Genomic DNA, 25221 nt, shown 5'->3' on the forward strand with positions numbered 1-25221 from the left:
AAAAATGTTTAAAAAAAATAATTCTGCTGTGTTCCCACTCAGTATGTTGTTTGGCCTGAGGCTTCCCTACAAGCTGTTGGGTGGGGCTAGGTTTGGTGCTAATGATCCAATCAAGATGTCAGCCTCCAGGAAAGCTCATGTAGATGAACACTCCCAGAATGTCTCCCACAAGATTTTATGTCTCCTGGGTGAGCCACAGCTGTCCCCTACCTTCCCAGGAGACCCTCCAAAACCAGAAGGCTGGCCTGGCCCAGGTTCCTATGAAATCATTGCCTCTGCCCTTGGACCTGGTGCATGCTAGGTTCCATGTATGCTTCCCAGGTAAATGATGTCTCCATTTCCCCAAGTTCTGTGGAGCTCCTGGAGCCAAGCCCCTCTGGCCTTCATAACCAGATATCCTGGCGTCTCCTTCACCTCCTAATGCCAGAACCTTGGTCTTGGTAGCCTGACTTGGGGCTTATAAATCTCACTACTGAGGGAAGGCCTCTATGACTTAACTATTCCTCAGCTTGTGGGTCACTCAACTGGGGGCTGTGGGGCCCAATTATATCATGAGTATGCCCCTCCTACTGTCCTGCTGTGGTTCCCTCTTTATGTTTCCAGTTGCAGTAGATCTTTTTGCTAGGTTCCAGGTTTTGTTTTTTTTTTTTTTTGATGGTTGTTTAGCATTCACTTGTGGTTTCATTGTAGTCATGAAGAAAGATGAGCCACTTGTTCTATCACTCTGCCATCTTGACCAGAAATTTTGTTTAAAGTCTATTTTTGTCTGGTGTAATTATTGCTACCCCAACTTTTTTTTTTATTTCCATTTGCATGGTATAACTTTTTCCATCCCTTAACTTTCAGTCTGTGAGCATCTTTAGAATTAAAGGGAGTCTCTTTCAAGCAGCATATAGAAGGATTTTTTTTTAATATTCATTCACCCACCTATGTCTTTTAATAGGAGAGTTTAGTCCATTTACATTTAAAGTAATTATTGATAGATATATACTTATTGTCATTTTGTTGTTTCCTGGCTACTTTTGTAATTTCTCTCTGATTTTCATCTCTTTCTCCCTTTCCTTGTGTTTTAATTTTTTCTTTGGTCTTATGTTTAGATTTCTTTCTTTCTTTCTTTTTTTTTTTTTTTGTATGTACTATGTTTTTAGTTTGTGGTTACTATGAGGTTTACATATACCATCCTATGTATATAACAGTCTCTTTTAAACTTTTAGTACTTTAATTTTGAAAACATCCTAAAGCTTTATATTTTTATTCCCCCCCACACATTTTATATTTTTGATGATACATTTTGTATTTTTGTAACTCTTGACTAATTTTGTAACTAATTATTATAGTTTTAATCATTTACTAATTTTGTCTCTTACATTTTGCACTTGCTTTATAAGTGATTGATCCACTACCTTTATTGTTTATTTATCTTTTCTAATGAAATATTTACTTTTGAATGTTTTCTCATTATTGATTAGTGTTTTTATTTTGAGCTTAGAGAAGTCTGTAACACTTTTTGTAAGGCCAGTTTGGTGGTAATAAACTCCTTTAGCTTTTGCTTATCTATAAAACTCAATTTTTTCAGTTCTGAATAAAAACTTTGCCAGCCAGAGAATTCTCTGTTGGATGATTTTTTTTTTTCTTCCATCACTTTCAATATGTCAATTATGTCCTGTAAAGTTTCTGGTGAAAAAACTTCTGGTAGCCTGATAAGTTTTTTCTTGTATATAATAAGTTATTTTTCTCTTGCTGCTTTTAAGACTTTTTCTTCATTCTTAACTTTTGCCGTTTTAATTGTAATGTATCTTGGCATGTTTCTCTTTGGGTTCATCTTATTGTAATTTTCTGGGCTTCCTGAACCTTGGTGTCTCTTTCCCCTGATTAGGAAAGTTTTCAGTCATTATTTCTTCAATAATTTTTCTACCCCTTTCTCTTTCCATGCTCCTCTTGGGATCCTATAATATGAATGTTATTCCAATTCATGTTGTCCCAGAAGTCCTTTAAGGTATCCTCACTTCTTTTAGTTCTTTTTGAAAAAAATTTGCTGCTCTCTGGGTGTTTTCCATTCCTTTGTCTTTCAGCTTACTGATTAATGCTTCTATTTCTACTATTCTGCTGTTGAACCCCCCTACTGTATTTTTAAGTTTACTTATAACTTCTTTGGTGTTTTCTTATATTTTCTATATCTGTTAAAGTTTTTACTGTGTTCATCTATTCTTCTCCCAAGACTGGTGACTATCTTTATGATCATTACTTTCAACTCTTTATCAGGTAGGTTGCTCATCCCAATTTTATTAAAATCTTTTTCTTAGAATTTGCTTTGATCTTTGGTTTGGAATATATTCCTCCACCTCCTCATTTTGCCTGTCTCTCTGTGTTTGTATGTATCAAACAAAACAACTATCTCCTTCAGTCTTGCAGTGTTCTTGTGTAGGAACTGTTCTGTGTGGTCTAGAAGCATGATTCCCCCCGACCCCGGTCACCAGAGCCAGATATTCTATGAGCATCCCTCATGTGAGCTGCATGTGCTCACTCACTGTGATAGGGTTGTGGCTGCTGCACAGGGAGAATGGGGCTAAGAGCACTCACCTAGCCCATTTGCCACTTGGCCACTGTGCAGAGAGGGTAGGAATCAAGCCACTTGTCAGTCCTGATTATGGCTCTGTCTCTGAATGAGATAGGTAGAACTCAAGGTGCTCACATGTACAGTTGCAGGCTGGCTGCTGTGCAGGGAGTGTAAGGCTCAGTATGCTTACCCAACCCAGCTCTGTGCAGGGTGCTGACTGATTTATTCTTGATGAATTCCTGTTGTTAAGGGTGTTTTGAGGCCTGTCTATGTACCAAGGGTAAAAAATCTTATTTAGCACTGAGTTTTCAGCTGATTGGATGTCAGACCCCCAGATAGTGTTTTTTAGAGTTTGCAGATATATACTGTTCTGTGGGGCTATAACTGTAATCCTTGTTGGCCTCCAGATAAGGAGATCAGGAGGTATCTTCTGCATGACAATTGCAAAAACTGGGGCCCCTGATGAATGTATAAGCTCTTTTCTGGGGAGTTTCATAGAACCATAGTGAGGCCAAGGAGCTGCACAAGGATAACTATGTCTTTCTACTTACTTTCCCTGTGACTACTTCTGTTGATGAAAATAATCAATAAATAATCTATAATAGGAATAGAAAATAGTTTTATTTGAGCCAACCTGAAGATTATAGACCAGAAGACAGTCTCTCAGGTAACTCTGAGGAATTGCTCCAAAGAAACATATTTTTCAATACAATTTTATATCTTGTCAGAACAAAGAACATTAAGCAAGTCAGGGATACAGTCCTTCAAGTCTTCAAAAAACAGATCAACACATATACAGCAAGTCAGTATGGCCTTGGCACCTTGGAAGGGAGTCTCATTATTGAAGGAGTACCAGCACTGGCATCCCAGAAAGGGAGTCATTTAATCTTTATTTTAACACGGACATTCTTTACTTCTGGTTGATGCACCCTTTTCTTTAATGATTATTGTGTGTTTGATGGGCCACAAACAGGCTGTTTTCATTAGCATAAAATTCAAGTTAACGCATATATAAGGCAGAATGACTTCTCAAAATCTCAATATGTGAAAATTTATTTTGCCACCTCCTTAGACCTTAGATGTGTGGGAAATCTGAAGCCTCTCCCTCATGTTGAATCTACAGACTATGTAAATATGCCTTTTTCACAGGAAGACGGGGTTGTGTTTCAGTCTGCAGTCTGTTCAGTGCCTCTGGGGTGTGCCCTGTGAAGAACTGTCTTTCTGATTGTTACAGTCCCATGGAGCTCAGGAATGCCAGCCTCCCTTGGCCAACAGGGCCAGATGATCAAGTGGTGTCACCTGTGTGGCTTTAGCATGGTAGCTGGAGAGTGTAGAGGTGGGTCTCTTGCCTCAGGGGGAGAGTGGGAAAATGTCTTAATTGAATGTGCCCACAGGCTTCAGCAATTCAGTGTGACAGTGCATTGTCTGTGCTCCCACTTCAGCTTTAGGCTGGGAGCTGGAGCTGCAATTCCTCACTCTTGCCAGCTCCAGACAGAGTAGTTACAGTTGCTTGAATTTGGAGACTCCAGCTAGGGAACAGGAGAATGCCATGATGTTTGAGCCCACCTGCCCCAGACAGGGAGTAGGGGAGAGCTGAAAGTTGAAGACTGCTGCAGCCACTGGAGCTCTCTGGCTCCAGTAGTGCCAAGGGGTGGTGACATGATTGCTCCCCCAGTCCAATGTCACCTGCCTGGTGGGTTAGGTGGGGAGTGCAACAATAGTGTCTTCCAGTGCATCCTTCTCTAGAGAGTGATTCCATCATCCCCTTCCCTTCCAGCCAAAGCTTTTAGATTTGCAAATGACCCTCCTTCACACACAGTCTAGGTGCTTTTCAAACTTGTTATTTTGCTGAGCCCCAGAGAAAATAAGACCACATGTGAACCACTCAAAAGGGGAGTCTTAGTTTTCTATAGCACTTTGGGACCCTTGGGCTTCAACATTTTTAGTTTTCTAAGTCAGCCATTTTGGGGGGTTGTCTCTCCAATGTAAATTCTAGGAGCTGGGGTACTTTGTGGGGCCTCAACCTCTTGCTCCTCTGGGAGAATTGCCCATCTGGAGAGATCTACCTCTATTGTGTGTTGCCATGCTGGGATTGGGGATTATGGTTAGAGAATTTCTTTGCCTCATTGACCCCTCAATATAGTCTCCTTTGTCTTTTCTTTTGGACAGGAGTTCAACTACTTCTCAGGATCTTTTGAGAGGGAATTGATCCATATGCAGGTGTACATTTGTTGTCTCCATGGGAGGAGGTAAGTTTGAGTTCTTCCTATGCCTATTTCCTTTCTAATATTGGTAATTTGTGTCTTTTTTTCCTTTTTAATTTGTCATTCTTTCTAGAAGTTTCTCAACTTTATAGATCTATTTGAAGAATAAGGTTCTCATTAATTTTCTTTTTTCTGTTTTTCATTTCATTGATACTTCCTCTTATTATTATTTCCATTCTTTTGCTAATTTCAGTTTATTTTGCTCTGGTTTTCTAGTTTTAGCAAGCCTCTTCTTACATTTTGCTTGTGTGGAGAAATGGAGTGTGGCTTGTTACTATCAGGGGTGTGGGTGGAGGTCAGATTTCCCTACTAGGCTTCTACTAGCACCACCCTGGTGGAATGAAAATGGTTGCTTCATTTCTGTTCTCCAGGTGACCTCTGATGACATCATGTTAAAGGGGACTTGTTACCACTAGAATTTGGTGAAAGTCCCAGGTTCCTCACTGGGAGGGGCACTTTTACTACAAGTGAAAATGAAGCCCAAACTCTAGGTATCCTACTCTACCTTTGCTGATGGACATGCAGATGGGGTCACATAATTTTCTGCGGTGTTTAGCTGTAGTGGACCACATGGTCTAAAAGTTTTCTGCTTGCTAGGCTACCCTCTTCTTGGTCCTTTGGCAGAGAGAAGACTTTTGTTGAGGTATTTGTTTTTTCTTTGTGTTCATTGGTGTTTCTAGGTTGCAACTTCTCTAGCATCAAAACTGAGAAATATGAGGCCAAAAGAATCTTGGTGAAATTAATCACCAAGTCTTTCCTCAGGTCCCAAGGTCTCCAACTGTTCTGCTTTATTCTCTCTACCCTTCAGAGTGTTTCTGTGTTTCTTTTATACATCATGTCCAGATATTTAGATGTACTTAGGTAAAATAGAAAAAAAGTACATAATCTACTTTGCTATACTGGAAGTAGAAGTCCTTCCCTACTGCATTTAACTTTTCATATGTCTTCTATCTTAGATTAAACAGTGTAAGTTGAGGCAATGAAAACAGGAAAGAGTTGAGGGTCAATTGTAACTGGGAGAGTGGAGAATGGTGTGTAGGGTATTGCTGGTAAGGCAGTCAGACATGGCTTTAAAGAGAAGAGCTAGGTCTTGAGAGAAAAATATCATACAACTCAATGGCAAAAAAATTCCAATTTTAAAGTGGTCAGACATTTTTCCAAGGAAAACATACAAATGGACAACAGGTACATGAAAAGGTATTCAAAATCATTAATCATTATGGAAATGTAAATCAAAAACATGAGATATTACCTCACACCTGTCAGAATGACTATTCCTAAAAAGACAAGAAATAACAAATGCTGATGAGGATGTGGAGAAAAGGGAATCCTTGTGAACTGTGGAAAGAATGTAAGCTGATATAGCTACTATAGAAGATATTATAAAGTTTCCTCAAAAAACTGAAAATAGACTTGTATGATCCAGCAATTTCACTTCTGGATATTTATCTGAAGAAAATGAATCACAGCCTTGAAAATGTATCTGCACCCCCATTGTTCACTGTAACATTATTTATGATAGCCACGACATGAAAACAACCTAAGTGTTCGTCAATGGATGAATGGAAAAAAGAAACTAGTATGTATGTATGTACGTGCCATTTGTGATAACATGGATGGAACTTGAGTGCATTATGCTAAGTGAAATAAGTCAGACAGAGAAAGACACAAATCATATAATATCACTTATATGTAGACTCTTTTAAAAATGAGCTCATGAGTAGAAAGAACATATCAGTGACTGCCAGAGACAGGGTTAAAGTGAAATGGGTGAAGGTGGTCAAAAGATACAAATTTCCATTTGTTAAGACAAATAAATCCCAGGGATATAAGGTACATCATGGTGACTAAAGTTAACAATACTGTATTGTATATTTTAAAATTGCTAAAGTTTTAAAAATCAAATACACATAAGACAAAGTAATACTTGCACATTTTTGGAGTCAAATAGTATAGCAAGACTTATGATGAAAAATAATAGCCTCCATGCTCATTTCTTCTCACAATTGGAAAATATTTTTGATGATTTTGGATGACATTATAAGACTAAGTAAATATTGTCCACAGAAATTACATTTCTGTATCTATGGTACCAATATCACAACTTAAAATAGAATTTTGTCATTTTCAAAGTTAGATGAATTCTCTTTTATCATATTCCCTCAATAGCTTAAAATCATTCCACATTTTAGTTTTCTTAATATTTATAACATAATACACTGGGGGATGAGTGCCAACATGGCAGAGTAGAGGGACTCACAGCTCACCCTCACTCACAAATACACCAAGGACTGCATCTACAGACCCACTGAATTGCACAGAACCTCAACTGAACTTTGGAAGATTGTTTCTGTCCTCAAAATACAGGAATATTCCTCACAAAAATGGATAGGAGAAAAAATGGGAAAAAAACAAAAAGAAAAAATATTGGTGTGGAACCAGTCTTGTGAGGAGGGAGCAGCAAAGGAAGAAAGTGTCTTCACAGGGGGCAACAGTTTTTCCAGCCAGGGAGCAGCAGGCAAAGAAGCAGATCTTCCAAGGCTTGGAGGAGAAAGTGGCAGCCACTTGGCAAACAGAAATAAGAAAAACTGACACGTAGGATCCCTGTGAGCCCCAGCCCTAGACACAAGCTGGGAGGGACTGGCTGCTGAGAATGGGTGATGAGCCTGGGGAGATGGTTTGGGCCCACTGCATAGAAGCAACCATAGGAGATGGGAGAGTAGTGTGAGCTCTGGCTTGGGGTGTGTGTGGAACAGAACAGACTGGTACACCCATAAAAAAGCACCACTGCTTGTGTACATGGGGAGGAGCATAACACAGCCACACTATAGCTGCCATCTCCATGTGGTTCCATTATTGTGTTCTCATGAGAAGAGAAGTGGGGCTGGGTCATAGCCATCACTACTGCATGGAGGCAGGGCTAAAAGCTGAATCCAACCCAGGGACGCTGCAACTACACAAGCAGGAATCAGATTTACATACTGCCCGAGGCAGAGAGGGTGGATTTGCAGTGCTGGTACCTCTGTATACCTGCACGTCTAGGATGAACAGGCAGTGAGTGGAGTTCTAGCACACAGCAGGAATGAGTACAGGTATTTACAACAGGTGGGCATACTGTACTGTACATAGAGGTGGGGCTGGGGTCTGTGATGGCACTATGGTACACCACAGATGCAGATGTGTGACTACACACTCACTATAGTGGGTCCTAGCACCTGACACTGGTGGATCTGCACAGGTGGTTCCAGGGTGCCAGAAACTGGGGGACAACAGAGTGGGTGGCTGACATTACTACAGCTAAGGCAAGAACAAAGTCAGCATCAACAAAAATAACTTTATAAGTCTGCATAGCAAGTGACAGACAACACTACAAAGGGCACTTCCCAGGGGACAACTGCTGCAGAGGTATACTTAGTGATTCTTCTTCCATGATGAAGTTCTCCAACTCTACCTACCACACACCACAGCTCACAAATGGGTCTAGAAGCCTCTATTCGAGCAACAGGGGAGCAGATCCAGCCTCTGTCAAGGGTGTAAAAACCACAGAATAGAAAAATGAGGCCCCATGCAACAACAACAATCAGGGCAAGCTCTGATTATCACAACACCAACCACACCCCCACTAAAAAGGATAACAGTCAACACACATAGAAGAAAGACAAGACAACTTTCCATACTAAGAAAAGCTATCTCACAAAACTATTAGATGTACACAGTCTACACAGGAATGCTCCTACTTTATTTTTAAAAAAAAATTCAATACCACAGTAGATGAGTGATACTCCTAAATCCATAGATCCAGACAAATATAAGTAAAATGAAGAAGCAGAACCACCCCAATTAAAAGAACAAGAAAAGTACCTTGAAAGAATGAACAATGAGATCCTGATAGCCTACTACATTATGGCTTCAAAAATGGGGTGATAAAAGCACTGAAGGAAATAGGAGAGATTATGAATAAACATGAAGAATATTACAAAAAAGAAATAGAAAATATAAAGAGGAACCAATTAAAAACATAAAACTCTATAGCTGAGATAAAAGCTAAGCTAAAGGCAGTCAAAAACAGACTAGATAATGCAGAGAAATGAATAAGGGACTTAGAAGACAAGATAACAGAAGCCAGCCAATCAGAATAGCAGACAGAAAAGCAAGTAAAAATCAATGAAAGCAATATAAGGGATCTATAGGATAATATAAAGTATGATAACTTATGCATAAAAGAGGTCCTAGAGGGAAAGAAAGAGAAAAGGGGATTGAAAAGGTATTTGAAGAAATCATGCCTGAAAGCTTCTCAAACCTAAAGAAGGAAATAGATATCCAAGTACAGGAAGAACAGAGGATCCCAAACAAGAAGAACACAAACAGACCTACACTGAGGCATATTGCAATTAAAATGGCCAAAGATAAAGAAATGATTCAAATATAGCAAGAGAAAAACAAAGAGTTAGTTAAAAGGGAACTCCCATAAGGCTTTCAGCTCATTTCTCTACACAAACAATGCTGCCAGAAGGAAGTGGCAAGATATATTCAAAGTCCCGAATGAGCAAAAACTGCAACTTAGGATACTCTATACAGCAAGACTATCTTTTAGAGTAGGAGAAAGAAAGAATTTCACACACAAGCAAAAACTAAGAGGATTCAACAATACTAAACCAATACTAAAAGAAATGTTGAGAGGTGTACTCTAAATAGAAAAGAAGCAGGAAGCTATAGAAATAAGAAAACCATAATTGGAAATGTGATAACTACAATGAGCTGCAAGAGAACATGAAGACGTAAAAAAAAGGGGGGGGGTGGATATCAGAATCATTAAAGTTAGGAGAGGGGAGCTAGAAAATGTAGATTTGTGCGCTCTTTTTTATTTTTCTTCATTCTTTTTAGGATGTGTTTGATACTACATGACTGCAGTCTAAAGCAAACAAATATGCTAATGGGCTGACATACCTGAAAAACAGCTTAACCACAAATCAAAAGTATATAATAGTGCCACAAAAACAAAAACAAAAAAAATCAAGCTAATACAAAGGAAAATTATCAAACCACAAAAAGAAAACCAAAAGGAACACAAAAGAAATATCAAGTCAACTGGAAAACAAAGCTCAAAATGGCAATAAACCCACATCTTTCAATAATTACTCTAAATATCAGTAGACTAAACATTCCAGTCAAAAGACATAGAGTGGCAGATTAAATAATAAAACAAGAGCCTACAGCATGCTACCTACAAGGGACCCACTTTAAGGTGAAGGACTCACATAGATTGAAAGTGAGAGGATGGAAAAAGATATTTCATGTAAATTGAAATGAAAAGGAGGTGGGAGTAGGAATACTGATTTGAGACCAAACATACTTTAAAACACAGGTCATAAAGACAGATAAAGAAGGAAACTATACAATGATTAAATGAGCAATACAAGGTGAAGATATTACACTTCTTAACATATATGCACCCAATATAGCAGCACCTTAATATATAAAACAAATACTAACAGACATAAAGGGAGAACCTGATGGAAATACGATAATCATAGGAGACTTTAACACCTCAATAACATCATTAGACAACTCTTCTAGACAGAATATCAATAAGGCAATGAAGGTACTGAATGACACAACAGAATAGTTGTACTTGGTCGATATTTTTAGGTCATTACATCGTCCAAAAACAGAATATAAATTTTTTTCAAGTGCTTATGGAACATTCCCTAGGATAGACCACATACTCAGGCACAAAACAAGCCTCAGCAAATTAAGAGGACAGGAATTATTTCAAGCATCTTCTCTTCCACAATGCCATGAAACTAGAAATCAATCACAGAAAACAAATGACAAAAAAAAAAATGACATCACAGAGAATAAAAAACATGCTACTAAAAAACCAATGGGACAACAATAAAATCAAAGAAGAAATTAAAAATACTTTGAGAAAAAATGACTATGAAATTACAACCACACAAAACCTATGGGATGCAGCAAAACCAGTCATTAGAGGGAAGTTCACGGTGATACAGGTCTTCAAAAAACAAAAACAATCTCAAATAAACAACCTAACATGCCACCTAAAAGAAACAGAAAAAGAAGAGCAAGAAAATGAAAGTAAGCAGAAGGAAGGAAATAATAAAAATCAGGGAGGAAATAAATAAGAGATTAAAAATAATAGAAAAAAATTAATCAATAGAAAAACAGAATTTTGAAGGAGTAAACAAAATAGACAAACCTCTGTCCAGACTCAACAAGAAGAAAAGAGAGAGGACACTAAAAACAAAATAAGAAATGAATATGGAGAAATTACAACCAACATCACAGAAATACAAAAAGAGAGAGACAGAATACAATGAACAACTATGGAAACAGATTGGGTGACCTAGAAGAAATGGACAAGTTTCTGGAAACATGTAGCCCACCAAAAATGAATCAAGAAGAAATAAACCACTTCAGCAGACCAATCACTAGAAGTGAAATAGAATCAGTAATTAAAAAAAACTTCCTGCACAAAAAAAGTGAATTACAGACCAATATCACTGAACATAGATGCAAAAATCCTTACCAAATAATAGCAAATAGAATCTAACAGCACATAAAAAAGATTATACATCATGAGCAACTGGGGTTCATCCCAGGGACACAAGGGTGGTTCAACATATGCAAATCAATCAATGTAATACATCACATCAACAAGAGAAAGGACAAAAACCACATGATCATCTCAATAGATGCAGAAAAAGCATTTGATAAAGTTCAACACCCATTTATAATAAAAACTCTCACCAAAGTGGTTATAGAGGGAACATAACTCAACATAAGAAAATCTATATATGACACACCTACAGTGAGCATAGTACTCACTGTTGAAAAACTCAAAAGCTTCCCACTAAAATCTGGGGCAAGACAAGGCTGTCCACTCTCATCACTCCTATTCAACATAGTCTTGGAAGTCCTAGCCACAGCAATTAGGCAACAGAGAAAAATAAAAAGGACCCAAATTGGAAAAGAAGAGGTAAAATTGTCACTATATGCAGATGGCATGATACTATATAAAGAAAACCCTAAAAGGTCCACACTAAAACAAGTAGAACTAATCAAAGAATTCAGAAAGGTAGCAGGTTACAAGACTAATGTACAAAAATCAGTTGCATTTCTTTACACTATTTATGAATCAACAAGAAAAAAGTACAGAAACAATCCCCTTTAAAATAACACCCAAAGTAATAAAATACCTAGGAATAAATCTAACCAAGGAGGTGAAAGAATTATACACAGAAAATTATAATTATAATATAATTATAATTATAAAATTATAACCATTGATGAAAGAAATTAAAGAAGACTTTAAAAAATGGAAAGATATCCCATGCTCCTGGACGGGAATAATCAATATTGTTAAAATTGTCACACTGCCCAAGGCAATTTACAGATTTAATGCAATCTCTATCAAATTACCAAGGACATATTTCACAGAACTAGAACAAATCATAATAAAATTTATATGGAACCATCAAAGGCCTAGAATTGCCAAAGCATTACTGAAGAAAAAGAAAGGGGCTGGAGGAATAAGTCTCCCAGACTTCAGACATTATTACAGAGCTACAATCATCAAAACAGCATGGTATTGGTACAAAAACAGACATACAGACTAATGGAAAAGAATAGAGAGCCTAGAAATGAACCCACAAACTTTTGGTCAACTAATCTTCGACAAAGGAGGGAAGAATATACAATGGAATAAAGACAGTCCCTTCAGCAAATGGTGTTGGGAAAACTGGACAGCAGCATGAAAAGCAATGAAGCTAGAACACTGCCTTACACCATACACAAAAATAAACTCAAAATGGATCAAATACTTAAACATAATATAAGATACAATAAACCTCCTAGAATAAAACATAGGCAAAACATTATCTCACATACATCTCACCAATGTTCTCCTAAGGAAGTCTACCCAGACAATAGAAATAAAAGCAAAAATAAACAAATGGGACCTAATTAAACTTACAAGCTTTTGCAAAACAAAGGGAACCATAAGCAAAACAAAATGACAACCTACGGAATGGGAGAAAAGTTTTGCAAAAGATGAAACTGACAAAGGCTTGATCTCCCAAATACATAAGTAGCTCATATGACTTAATAAGGAAAAAACAAACAACCCAATCCAAAAATGGGCAGAAGACTTAAACAAGCAATTCTTCAATGAAGACATACTAATGATCAACAGGCACATGAAAAAGTGCTCAATATCACTAATAATTTGAGAAATGCAAATCAAAACTACAATGAGGTATCACTTCACACCAGTCAGAATGGCCATCATTCAAAAGTCCACATATGACAATTGCTGGAGAGGCTGTGGAGGAAAGGGGACCCTCCTACACTGCTGGTGGAAATGCAGTTTAGTGCTGCCACTGAGAAAACAGTATGGAGATTCCTCAAAAGACTAGGAATAGATTTACCATATGACCCAGTAATCCTGGTCCTGGGCATATATCCAGAAGGAACCCTACTTCAGTATGACACCTGCACCCCAATGTTCATAGCAGCACTATTTACAATAACCAATACATGGAAACAGACTAAATGTCCATCGACAGTTGACTGGATAAAGAAGTGGTGGTATATTCACACAATGGAATACTATTCAGCCATAAAAATGACAATATACTGACACTTGCAGCAACACGGATGTCCCTAGAGAATGTCCTTCTAAGTGAAGTAAACCAGAAAGAGAAAGAAAAATACCACATGGGATTTCTCATACGTGGAATCTAAAACAAACAAACAAATAAACAAACAAACAAAAAACAAAGAGAAAAGAAAAAGACAAATGAACATAAATACCAAACAGAAACAGACTCATAGACATAGAATACAAACTTGTGGTTCCCAAGGAGTGGGGGGGTGGGAAGGAACAGACTGGGAGATTGAAATTTGTAGATACTGACAGATATATAAAGAATACATAAAGAAGATTATACTGTATAGCACAGGGAAATATATACAAGATCATGTGGTAGCTCACAGTGAAAAACAATGTGACAATGAATATATGTATGTTTATGTGTAACTGAAAAATGTACCCTACATTGGAAATTGACACAAAATTGTAAACTGACTATAACTGAATAAATTAAATTTAAAATATTTTTCTGACTCTAAATATAAGAAAAAAAATTCCTTCAAACAATAGTTCAGGATCAGCTGGCTTCACTGGGGGATTCTATCAAACATACAAAGAAGAGCTCATACCAATTCTTCTCAAACTCTTCCAAAAGACTGAACAGGAGGGAATACTCCCAGACTCATTCTATGAAGCCACCATACCGTGATACCAAAACCAGACAAAGATATTACTAAAAAAAAGAAAGCTATAGGCCAAATCATTGATGAACATAGATGCAAAAATCCTCAACAACATATTAGGAAACAGAATCCAACAACACATAAAATAGATCATACACCATTGTCAAGTTGGGTTCACCCCAAGGACACAAGGATCATTCAACATAAGCAAATCAGTCAACATGATACACCACACCAACAAGAGAAAGGACAAAAATCACATGATCATCTCAATAGATGCAGAAAAATCATTTGATAAATTTCAACATTTACAAGAAAAACTCTAACCAATGCGTGCATAGAGATAACACATCTCAACATAATAAAAGCTATTTATGACATTTACAGCCAGCATAATACTCAATGATGAAGATTTGAAAGCCTTCCCTCTAAAATCCAGAACAAGTCAAGGATGCTCACCTTCACCACTTCTATTCATTATTGTATTGGAGGTCCTAGCCATAGCAATTAGATAAGAAAAAGGAATAAAAGGAATCCAAATTGGAAGAGAAGAGGTAAAATTGTCACTATATGCAGATGACATGAATGTATATATAGAAAATTCTTATGGCTCCACATAAAAACTACTAAAGCTGATAGAAGAATTGGCAAGGTAGTAGGATAAAAGATTAACTTACAGAAATCAGTTGCATTTCTTTATAGTAACAATGAAATATCAGAAAAGGAAAATAAAGAAACAACCCTTTTTAAAATTGCATCCAAAACAATAAAATTCTTAGGAATAAATCTGACCAAACAAGTCAAAGACTAATACATGTGGAACTACAAAGCATTGACTGGAAATTCAAGATGACTTAAAGAAATGGAAAAATACCCATGTTCATGGATTGGAATAATTAACATTGTTCACATGATCATACTACCCAAAGCAATCTACAGATTTAATGTGATGACTAACAAATTACCCAGCACATTTTTCACATAACTAGAACAAATAATCCTAAAATTTATATGGAATCACAAAAGACCTAGAATTCCCAAAGCATTACTGAAGAAAATGAATGAAGCTGGAGGAATAACCCTCCCAGACTTCAGACAATACTACCAAGATACAGTAATGAAAATAGCGTGGTATTGGCACAAAACCAGACATACGGATCAATGGAACAGAATAGAGAAACCAGAAATAAACCCACAGACTTTTGGTCAATTAATGTTTTGCAAAGGAGGCAAGAATATACAGTGGAGTAAAGATAGTCTCTCCAGCAAATGGTGATGAGAAAACTGGACAGTTGCATGTAAGTCAATGAAGTTAGAATACTCCCTCACACCATACACAAATATGTACTCAAAATGGCTTAAAGACTTAAACATAAGACAAGACACTATAAGCCTCTTAGAAGAAACATATGCAAAGCATTCTCTGAAATAAATCTTAGCAGTATTCTGCTAAAGCAGTCTACCCAGACAATAGAAATAAAAGCAAAAGTAAACAAATGGGGGCCTAATTAAACTTATAAGCTTTTGCATAGCAAAGGAAACCATAAGCAAAACAAAATGACAACATACGGAATGGGAGAAAAGTTTTGCAAAAGATGAAACCGACAAAGGCTTGATCTCCAGAATATATAAGCAGCTCATACAACTTAATAAGGAAAAAACAAACAAGCCAATCCAAAAATGAGCAGAAGACCATACAAGCAATTTTCCAATGAAGACATATGGATGACCAATAGGCTCATGAAAAATTGCTCAGTGTCACCAATAATCAGAGAAATGCTAAAGAAAACTACAATGAGGTATTACCTCACACCAGTTAGAATGGCCATCATTCAAAAGTCCATGAACGATAAATGCTGGAGAGGTTGTGGACAAAAGGGAACCCTCCTACACTGTTGATAGGGATGTAGTTTGGTGCAGGCATTATTGAAAACAGTATAGAGATTCTTCAAAAAACTAAAAATAGACTTACCTTGTGATCCAGGAATCCCACTCCTGGGAATATATTCAGAAGGAACTTTAATTCAAAAAGCTACATGCACCCCAATGTTCATGTAAGCAATATTCACAATAGCCAAGACATGGAAGCAACCTAAACGTCCATCGACAGATGACTGGATAAAGAAGATGTGGTATATTTATACAATGGAATACTATTCAGCCATAAAAATCGACAACATAACGTCATTTGCAGCAACATGGATGGACCTGAATTTTGTCATTCTAAGTGAAGAAAGCCGGATAGTAAAAGGAAAATTCCATATGATATCATTTGTTTGTGGAATCTAAAAAAAGACAAATAAACTTATTTACAAAACAGAAACAGACTCACAGACATAGAAAACAAACTATGGTTATCAGGGAGGAAGGTGGAGGGAAGGGATAAATCGGGAGTTCGAGATTTGCAGATACTAACTACTACACATAAAATAGATAAAAAAAAACTAATGTCTTCTGTACAGCACAGGGAACTATATTTAATATCTTGTAGTATCCTATAATGAAAAAGAATATGAAAACAAATATATGTGTATGTATATGTGCATGTATGTGTGTGTGTTTGTGTGTATATATATATACATATATATGTATATATTTATAAATGACTGAACTATTTGCTGTGCAACAGAATTTGGCACAATATTGTAAATTGACTACACTTCAATTAAAAAAGGAAAAAAAATACTCTGGTGTATTTTCTTAAAGAATCTTTCCTGTAATTTCTAATTGCCCCCTGCTTTTATTGTTGAGAGAAGAAATATATACATTCTCCACCATGCACTAAAATTTTTCAGTTCGTTACTCATCCTATGCATTGAAGGAAATACTTTCTATTCTTCTTAAAGACATTTTTCTTGGTGCCCATCACCTTCCTGTCCTAATTTGTAGTGATTGCTTTCTAGGTGTGTTGAACAGCTGTATATTTCTTTTCTTTACACTCAGTGTAAATACCATTTTTTTTGTATTATGTAACTTTTTCTTTAGATTCACAGCTCAATTCATTGCACTAAAACCTCAAGTCACTTCTTCAGAAGTAATGTTCAAAAGGAAATTTTCTCATTTTTTATATATCTAAAAATATATTTTGCCTTTACATTTGCTTGCTAATTTGGCTAGGTAGATAATTTTAGGCAAAACTCTGAGATACAAAAAGGAAAGCAGCTAGAAATACAAGGAAAATTTGACCAAGATACAATAATCACTGTTGGTGTTAATGAAAAATGGTACAAATTCCTTTAGAGGGTATGTCAACTAAGAGTCTAGGTCATGTTGCGGTATAAGCTAACCACCAAATCTCCATTGCTTAAGAAAATAGAATTATGTTATTCATGCTACATGTTCAACATGAATCACCAAGGTTCCCTGCTCCATATATTCATTCCATGCTGTCTTGTAATGGCACTGTCTAAACACAGTATATTGAGGTCCATTACCATAGAAGAAGTTCTGGGAGATGTAGAAAGTGTGTCACTGCAATTAAGTGACTTAGCTAAGAAATGACAGTTGTTTCTCCCATAACTCATTACCTGCAAATTGTCACATGGCCTCACCCACTGCAAGGCGGACTAGGAAGTATAATTGTTTCACGTGCCTGAAAGGATAGGTGAACCAGATATTAGTAAATATTAGAAGTTCCTACTACAAAGGGTAACTGAAATTATCTACTAGAATTTAAAATAAAAATGCCTCTACTTCTAGGAGCCCATCTCTTAGAAATACTAGACAAGTGAATAAAGATATATTTATAAGGATATTTGTTGCAATATTGTTTGTAATAGGAAAAAAACTGTGAGTAATCTAAAAGTACATCCATAATAACGTTTAAATAATCTATGGTACATCCATAAAAGGAATGCTGTGCAGTTATTTAAAAAGAGTGAGGTAGATTTGAATGTGCTAAGATGGAAACATATACATGGTTCATGGTCAAATGATAAAAAAAAAATTTGCACAATTGTGTATGGTATAATCCAAATTGTGTCAAACATCAACAACCTAAAAACAGAAGATTTAGGAAAAAACATGTGGGAGTATATATCACAAAACATTAATGGTGGGTTACCACAGGGAGTGGGATAGGAAACACATCTCCTTAATACATTTTTATCAAACATCCTTTTTTGACCACTCTATATATAAAAGGACCTTCACTCTTCTCACTCTCTGTACTCTTGTTTGCCTTATTTTTCATAGCATTTATCACTACCTCAAAGCATATCACATTTGACTATTTGTTAATTATTTTCTCCACCACTGGATTATGTGTTTTGAGGAAATAATGGTCTTTCTTTCCCTGAAATGAAACCTGATAGTAAGAACTTTGTGAATACTTTTTGAATGAATAAATGACTCTAACTGACTATAAGGTTCATGATACATCTAACCATAAGAACACAGTACACCTGTGGGAGAAAAGTAGAACTATATGGGGAAATACTAAAAGATACTCAAGAAATATTAGTTGAAAAACAGAAAATAATGAACAGCATAATGATATGTCATTTTTTAAATGATATATTGTTTTCAAATGGATTTATTAATTTGTTAAACATATATTTATTGAGCTCCTATTATGCACCAGGAAGTTTTTCAGATGCTATAACACATAGGTGATTTTAAAAAGTTCCTGTTCATATGAGCATATGCTCACAGTAATTTTAGTCTCAATGGGAAGGATATTGGCTTGCATATATTGTAAAAAATTTATAAGAAAGAGATTTAAGAAATAGTAGTTGTCTCTCAGAATTATAAATAGGGAGTTGTGAGGAATTTGGTAACTTTAGATTTGTACTTTTATGCTATTCCATTGTTTTCCATGAACATATATTACTTTTATAGTAATTTTAAAACTACCTTAGAAAGCCAATGGAAATTTAATAAAAGGATTATGAATAGTAGTGATTACAGAAATAAAGACAGAAAACATGAGTCTATAGCGGGCCCAGTTATCCTTTTTTCTCTACCAGGAGAGTTCATGGAAGTGGAGGTGGAGTGAGAGTAGGGGATTGAGATATGGGACTGGTATAAAATGTTAAGGAGATAAAGGCCTTAGTGAAAGGAGCACTGAATTAGTTGCCATGAAATTTACACCTGGCAGGTTCTCAAACAAAAATATTGAGGCAATAGTTAATGACAGACTGGTTGAATCAGATCAGTGTTCCTGGAGCCAGATGCTCCACATGCTCAAGAAGAGAAGAGTTGCTCTTTGGTCTCTGAAAGACTTGTAGTTTCAGGCACACTCTTCTTGTTCTGAGCTGGGTGTATTTTGTTGAAACACTACTTGTTGATCTATTTTTGAGTGGAAAAGGGGGAGAAAACAATGTTTAGAAGAAAAGCAGCAGTGGATACACAACTACCTAATACAAAAGAAGTTTTAAAAAGTAATAGCACAAGAGATAAGAAACCCTGGGACCTAGGAGAAAATAAGAATAAATGAAAAGAAAAAAGTGAAGATGAAAAAGAGAAAGCAAATATCTCTAGTAATCATGCCAAACCTCAGAAGTGTGTGGCTGAAATCTGGATCTTTCATTAGGGTATACTTTGTTATCTAGGAAACAATGGAGGCCTGTTACTCTTGAGAAGAATGCATTGTTTTCTATGAAACTATTTCATATGTGTGGAACTAGGTGACCTCTTTGTATACTGGTTTAAACCTCAGGCAGCACTATATACCAGGGCTCTTGTTTCTTGGACATGATTTATATAGGATGAATTCCCACAGGACAGAAAAATAACTTTTCTTACTTGTCCCCTTTCCTATTTTTTTTATTTTGTAGGCATAGGGGAAAAGATGACCTTGACACCAGGAGATGAGAAGCACTGAAAACCTTATACACGTATCTATTTATTTTTTATTTGGAAAATAGCCACCATTATCCTTTCCTAGTTATAAAGTGTTTTCAAATTTTCATATTGCTTGAGCACACACACACACATATACACACACACACACACACACATATATATATAAACACACACACACATAAGTACATATGTATTCTCTTAAAAATTCAAGGCAGGGATGTATACCACCAGTTGATAGATGATGAATCATCATTTTTAATGACTTTTATTGTTTACTTTATAATTTTATAAGCAATGCATATTCATTGCTGACACCTAGAAATATATAAAAGCATAAACTGAAAAATAACAATCACCCATAATCCCCACACCACAGAGATAACCAGCATTAGCATTTTGATGCATTTCCTCTCAGTGTCTATGTATTTTTTTAATTGAAGCATAATTAATTTTAGCACTATGATAGTTCCAGGTGCACAACATAGTGATTCGATATATCTATACATCATAAAATGATCATCTTAATAAGTTTATATGCAATCTTTCACCATACAAAGATATTTAATTTAATTGACTGTATTCCCCATAGTATACATTTTATCCCTATGATTTTTGTTTTAACTCGAAGTATGTACCTCTTATCTCCCTCACCTGTGTCACTCATTCCCCCCAACCCCCCTCCCCTCTGGCAACAACCTTTTATTCTCTGTATCTATGAGTCTGTTTCTGTTTTCATATATTTGTTCATTTGTATTTTAGATTTCACATATAAGTATAATCATTTGGTATTTGTTTTTCTCTATCTGACTTACTTCACTTAGCATTATACCTTCTAGGTCCATCCATGTTGTCAAAAATGCAGCATTTAATTCTTTTTTATGGCTGAGTAATATTTCATTGTATATGTATGGCTGTTAGCATAACTGATGCCATCTTGGACCTGAACAGTTCCTCCTGTCTTCTGCTGACCCTGTCCAGGACTGTATTGAACAGTGAATCACTTCTCTGTCATCAAGGGCTTTGTAGTTAATAGATAATACTTAATAATCATTGGGACCATGGCCTCTATGCTATGTTAGTCCCCAAATAATGATGAAGACCATGCTAACATATTCTTGGCACCCACAAGACTAGTTACTCATTCATAAATCCTGACTTAGAAATGCATGTCCTGTTTTCAAGCATATTCTCTGAAACCCTAGGTTAACTATAAAATTGTCCCAATGGGCCCTTGACTGTGTGCAGTGCAGCTGCAAATACTTCTGGATTCTTGTCTGCCTAATCCCACCTTTGAGTAAGTTATCCTATAATAAACTGATCTACTGATTATATGGAGCTGCCTGCCTCATAGGTTGCTTCCATATCTTGGATATTATAAATAGTGCTGCAGGGAAATAGGGGTTCATATATATTTTCTAATTAGTTCATATTGTTTTCTTTGGATAAATACCCAGAAGTGGAATTGCTCAATCATATGGTAGTTCTATTATTAATGTTTTGAGGAACCTTCATACCATTTTCCATAGTGGCTGTGCCAATTTACATTTCCACCAAGAGTACAAGAGGATTCCCTTTTCTCCACATCCTCACCTGTTATTTGTTGTCTTTTTGATAATAGCCAATCTGGCAGGTGTGAGGTGATATATAATTGTGATTTTGATTTGCACTTGCCTGACAATTAGTCATGTTGAGCATCTTTTCATGTTTCGCTTGGCCATCTGTAAGACTTCCTTGGAAAAATGTCTATTCAAGTCATCTGCCCATGCAAGTCATCTGCCCATTTTTCAATTGGATATTTTTTAATACAAATAAGCTTTTTTAAAAAATTTACAATGCTGTATTAGTTTCTGGTGTATTCTCTCTCTCTCTCTCTATATATATATATATATTCATTACAGTTTACTACAAGCTGTTGAATATAGTCCCCTGTGATATACAAGTAGAACTTTGCTGACAGATTCTGCATGTATTTTTTAATACTGATTTGTATGAGTTTTTTATATATATTTTGGATATTAAACCATATATTTTGGATATTAAACCATATATTTTCCCATTACAGTTTTTTTTTCAGTTTTTTAGTTTGCAGTGTTTTTCTTGTAGTCGATTTATAGTCACATACCTTTGTGATTGGAAAAGATGCTTGACATGATTTCAATCTTTTTATTTAGACATTTATTTTGTGGCCACGCCTGTGATCTATCCTAGAGAATGTCCCATGTACACTTGAATAGAATGTGCATTCTGCTACTTTTGGATGGAATGTTCTATATATATCTATTAACCCTATCTGATCTACTGTGTCATTTAAGGACAGAGTTTCCTTATTGATTTTCTGTCTGGATGATCTGTCCATTGATGTTAGTGGGGTGTTAAAAGTCCTCTGCTATTATTATGTTACTGTTAATTTCTGCCTTTGCTTTTGTTAATACTTGTTTTATGTATTGAGGTGCACCTATGTTGGGTTCATATATGTTCACAGTTGTTATATGTTTTTGTTGGATTGATCCCTTTATTATTATGCAAGGTCTTTGTCTCATTATAGTCTTTGTTTTAAAGTCTATTTTCTCTGATATAAGTATTGCTATGCCAGTTTTCTGTTCATTTCATTTGTATGGAATACCTTTTTTCATCCCTTTGCTTTCAGTCTGTGTGTGTCTTTAGATCAAAGTGAGTTTCCTGTAAGCAGCATATATATGAGTCTTGTTTTAAGGTCCATTCAGCCACTCTATGTCTTTTGATTGGAGCATTTAGTTCATTTGCATTTAATGTAATTATTAATAGGTATGTAGTTATTTCAATTTTGTTGTTTTCAGGGTTTTTGTAGTTGTTTTTGTTCCCTTCTTCTTTTGCTCTCTTCCCTTGTGATTTGATGACCATCTTTAGTGCTACAATTAGATTCCCTTCTCTTTTGTGTTTATGTATCTATTATGTATGTTTGGTTTGTGCTTACCATGAAGTTTATATATAGCAACCTATATACATATGTGATTATTTTAAGTTAGTGATCTCAAGTTCAAATGCATTTTAAAACCTCCTAGCTCCCATCCCTAAATTTAATGTTTTTGACATTATATTTTACATCTTTTTGTTTTGCATATCCCTTAAGTACTTAATATTGATATAGAAGTTTTTTACTAGTTTTGTCTTTTAATCTTCCTACAGGCTGATCTACTACCTTTACTGTATATTTGACCTTAATAATGAGATTTTTCCTTTTTGTAATTTTTACATTTCTAGTTGTGACATTTTCTTTCTGTTTAGAGAGGTCCTTAACAGTTCTTATAAAGCAAGTGTAGTGTTGATGAACTCTTTTAGCTTTTGCTTGACTGTAAAACTCTTTTTTGTAATTAAAAAAAAAGTTTTTAAAGTAGATTTATTTTATTTTATTTTATTTTTTATCGAAATACAGTCCATTACAATCTCTGGTGTCAATCTCTGGTGTGCAGCACAATGTTCCAGTCATGCATATACATACATATATTTATTTTCATATTGATTGTAAAACTCTTTATCTCTCCTTCAAATCTGAAAGATAGCCTTGCTTGGTAGAGTATTCTTGGTTGTAGGTTTTTCTATTCCGGCCTGAAAAGTTTCTGTTCAAAATCAGCTGATGGTCTTATGAGAGTTCCCTTGCAGGTAACTAGTTGCTTTTTCCTTGCTGCTTTTAATATTCTGTTTTTAATTTTTGCCTATTTAATTGCAATGTTTCTAGCTACAGACTTATTTGGGTTGATCTTGTTTAGAATTCTCTGTGCTTCCTGGATCTGGATGTCTTTTTTTTTTCCCAGTCAGGAAATTTTTCAGTTATTATTTCTTCAAATGAGGTCTCTGCCTCTTTCTGTCTCTCTTCTTCTTCTGGGACTCCTATAATGTGAATGTTAGTATGCTTGATATTGTTCCAGAGGTGTCAACCTATCCTCATTTTAATTTTTTTTTTCTTTTCTATTCAGCTTGGGTGATTTTCACTATCTTGTCTCCCAGTTTGCTGGTCCATTCTTCTATCATATAATCTTTGGTTGATTTCTTCTAGTGTATTTTTTAAATTTCAGTTATTGTGCTCTTTAGCTCTGCTCATTTATTCTTTATATTTTCTAACTCTTTATTAAACTCACTATGTTAATCCATTCTTCTTCTAAGTTCATTGAGCATCTTACTGATTATTACCTTCAACTCTTTGTTAGCTCGATTGCTTATATCCACTTCACTTAGCCCTCCTGGGTTTTTATCTTGTTCCTTTATTTGGATCATATTCCTCTGTTGCCTCATTTTCCTGATTCTTTGTTTTTACTTCTATGTAATAGGTAAGTTGGCTATGTTTCCCTATCTTGGAGAAGTGACCTTATGTAGGAGACATCCTATGGAGCTCAGCAGCATAAGCCCATCTGTTCATCAAAGCTTTATACTGTAGAAGTTCCTTTTATGCAAGCTGCATTGGCCCTTCTGTTGTGGCAGGACCAACTACTGTGAGCCTACTGGTAGGCAGGGCTTGCCCCATCCCTATTGGCTGCCAGGCCCTGCCTAGCTCAGAGGCTGCAACCACTGATTGGCAGGGTCAGGTCCTGGCATGGCCCAGGGAGTCCCGGAGTTGGGGAGTTGTTGTTGGCCCACTGATGGGAGGAGCCATGTCCAAACATCACATTTTAAATCAATTAATTAGCTTCAATCAGTGGATTTACATAAATTTTACTCTAATGAGCTTTCCTCTACTCCAGTTATCAAGGGATAGCTAATCTCAACTTTTCCCAGCTGCTTGATTGGGAGAGTCATGACTTTTATACAGAGGTTGAGACTCTGTACCACCCTGAAGGTCTGTAGGACACAGTTAGAGATCATGTTTCCTTTCAGTTGAGTTAACCCTACTTTTTTGTCCCAGGTCTGATTGATCATACAATTATAGAAATTCTTTACAATATATTATTTATTCAGCAGATATTTATTGAGTGGTTACCATACCAAAAATTTCTGTGCTTAGGTTACAAACAATGGTCTTTGATAGAATAAAATAAACTAGATGCGTTTAACACAAAATCAGGAAAGAACCAGCAGAAGGCAATAGAGCACAATGATCAAGAAGTGGGTTTGCATTGGGAATTTGATCCCAGTTCTAATAAAACATATAATGTGTTTAAAACTGTCTTTCTGGCACAGTAAATGCTCAATAAATGTAATTTTAAAAATCTAGACTTTCATTATTCAGTCTTTCCATTCAGACTATAGAAAATATATCAGGTTAGAATTAAATATGTGAATATACTGTAATTCCATGTAGATCACATTCTTGGTAGACTTGGCAAC

Source organism: Camelus ferus, chromosome X, assembly GCF_009834535.1.
Source record: "Camelus ferus isolate YT-003-E chromosome X, BCGSAC_Cfer_1.0, whole genome shotgun sequence".
NCBI lineage: Eukaryota > Metazoa > Chordata > Mammalia > Artiodactyla > Camelidae > Camelus > Camelus ferus.